The sequence below is a fragment of the Triticum urartu genome, chromosome 4A (genome assembly GCF_056163025.1).
Source record: "Triticum urartu cultivar PI428250 chromosome 4A, HENAU_Tu73, whole genome shotgun sequence".
NCBI lineage: Eukaryota > Viridiplantae > Streptophyta > Magnoliopsida > Poales > Poaceae > Triticum > Triticum urartu.
The window spans coordinates 326,499,482-326,502,568 of NC_141876.1; positions in this window are offsets into that span (position 1 = coordinate 326,499,482).

Consider the following 3,087-nt stretch of genomic DNA (forward strand, 5'->3'; position numbering starts at 1 on the left):
TCGTTCTCGATAACCCTTCCATGAGCTCGTGTCATCGGTCCACGTGGTGTCTTGGGAGAGGAAGGTAGATCCATGGGGATGGCCGAAGGATGCTCCACATCATCTCCTCCCCTCCCCCTTGGGAAAGATCCGACCTCGGATAGAAAACCTCATCACCATGGTAGGGAGAGAGTTCTTTAACATTGAATATGTCACTCACGGAGTACTTGTCGCGCGGGATGTCGATCTTGTAGGTGTTGTTGTTGTAGCGTTCTAGCACCTTGAAGGGTCCGTTGGCTCGAGGTAGAAGCTTGGACTTGCGTTCATTGGGGAAGCAGTCCTTGCGAAGGTGTAGCCACACAAGATCTCCGGTGTTGAATATGATGGGGTTCTTGTTAGTGTTGATCTTTGTCGCGAGGCGTTGTACTCGGCTCTCAATGGTGTGCCTTGTATATTCATGCACCTTCTTGAGATAGTTCTGATGTCTACTACGCAAATTTATTCTTGTAGACATGTATCAGGCCTCCAAGCGCAGAGTTTTGTAGGACAGTAGCAATTTTTCCCTCAAGTGGATAACCTAAGGTTTATCAATCCGTGAGAGGCGTAGGATGAAGATAGTCTCTATCAAACGACCCTGCAACCAAATATAAGAAATCTCTTATGTCCCCAACACACCCAATACAATGGAAAATTGTATAGGTGCACTAGTTCGGCGAAGAGATGGTGATCAAAGTGCAATATGGATGGTAGAAATATATTTTTATAATATGAATAAATAAAAACAACAAGGTAGCAAATAGTAAACGGGCACAAAACGGCATTGCAATGCTTAAAAATGAGGCCTAGGGTCCGTACTTTCGCTACTGCAATCTCTCAACAGTGCTAACATAGTTGGATCATATAATTATCCCTCAAAGTGCAACAAAGAATCACTCCCAATCTATTCAAGAGTTCGTACTAAAATAATGCAAAGCTATTTTTTCCGTTCGATCTATCCTAGAGTTCGTACTAGAATAACACCAAAGCATATTCGTATTCACATTCATAATACTCAATCCACACAAAGAACTACAAGAGACCACAAAGTTTCCATCGGAGAAAAGATAATAAAAACTTTCATCAACCCCTCTGCATAGATTACCCCAATATCATCGCGGGATTCCGCAAGTTGAGTGCCATAACGTATATCAAGTGAATCAACATGATACCTCATTGTCACCTCAAGTATTCACACCGCAAGACATACATCATGTGTTCTCAAATCTGAACATTCAATCCGACATGACAAAACTTCAAAGGGTAAAGATTCAATTCATCACATCAAGGGTATAGAGGGAAGAAACACCATATGATCCGACTATATTAACAAAGCCCATGATATAGATCACAAGAGAGAGAGAGAGAGATTAATCACATAGCTACTAGTACAAACCCTCAGCCCCGAGGGTGGACTACTCCCTCCTCATCGTGGTGGCCGCCGGGATGATGAAGATGGCCACCGGAGATGATTCCCCCCTCCGATAGGGTGCCGGAACAGGTATAGATTGGTTTTTGGTGGCTACGGAGCCCTGCGGCGGCGGAACTGCTAATCTAGGTTAACCCCAGGGGTTTCATAATATTTGGGAATTTATAGTGCAAAGAGGGAGTGCGGAAGGCCACCGAGATGGGCACAACCCACCTGGGCGCACCGAGAGGGGGGCCTGGTGCGCCCTGGTTGGCTGTGCCCCCCTCGGGGCACCCCTCCTGAGGTGCAGCTCTGGCCCATTGGGTTCCTCCTGGTACAAAAAATCTCCAAAAAGTTTCAGGGTGTCTGGAGTCTGTTTGATATTGATTTCCTGCGATGTAAAAAACAAGCAAAAAACAGCAACTGGCGTTGGGCACTGGGCACTGGGTCAATAGGTTAGTCCCAAAAAATGATATAAAGTTGCTATAAAATGATTGTAAAACATCCAAGAATGATAAAATAAAATCATGAATACTTCATAAATTATAGATACGTTGGAGACGTATCAAGCTCGCTCGTGCACTCGCGTCCATGTTGATGCGCTCTTGTAGTGGTGGAGGAAGAATGTCCAATGGTGACAATGGGTTGAAGCCGTAGACGACCTCGAAGGGGGACTTGCCGGTAGTCGAATGTCTTGTGCGGTTGTAGGCGTACTCGGCGATGGGTAGACACTCCTCCCACTCCTTGATGTTCTTCTTGATCAACACGTGTAGTATAGTGGAGATTGTCCGGTTCGTGACCTTCGTTTGGCCGTCGGTTTGTGGATGGTATGCCAAAGAGAACAAGAGCTTGATTCCCAGCTTGGCGCATAGCGTCTTCCAAAAGTAGCTTAGGAACATGACGTCACGGTCCGAAACAATCGTCTTTGGCGCTCCATGTAGATGCAAGATTTCCCTACAAAAAAGATTTGCAACATGTGAAGCATCGTCTATCTTGTTGCATGGTATGAAATGTGCCATTTTAAAGAATCGGTCCACAACAAAAAACACGGAATCCTTTCCATTTCTAGTTCCAGGCAAACCAAGCACAAAATCCACGCTAATATCCTCCCATGGGTGATATGGAATTGGAAGGGGCATGTAAAGACCATGAGATTGAGCTTTAGACTTAGCTTTGCGACATGTAGAACATCCGTTGGTGAAGCGTGAGACGTCGCGGAACATCTTGGGCCAAAAATAGTTCTTAGAGAGCGTAGCAAATGTCTTGTTGCGTCCAAAGTGTCCCATTAGTCCTTCTCCATGAGATTCTTGCAGAAGTAGCAAACAAAGAGAAGACTCAGGGATGCAAAGCTTGTTATCTCTCATAAGATAATCAAGCTTGATGTAATAGTGTTCCCAAGATGTATGCGTAAAAAATTGGCATAAGGAATAGCAAAAGTAGGATCATGCACGTACAAGTCTTTTATGTGCTCAAAGCAAATGACATTCAATTCAAGTTTGGTAACAAGCATGCATGCGTGGGAAAGTGCATCTGCCACAACATTTTCCTTGCCTTTGATGTATTTGATGACATAAGAAAAAGACTCCATGAACTCAGTCCACTTAGCATGACGCTTGTTCAACTTAGTTTGACCCTTAAGATATTTAAGCGTTTCATGGTCGGTA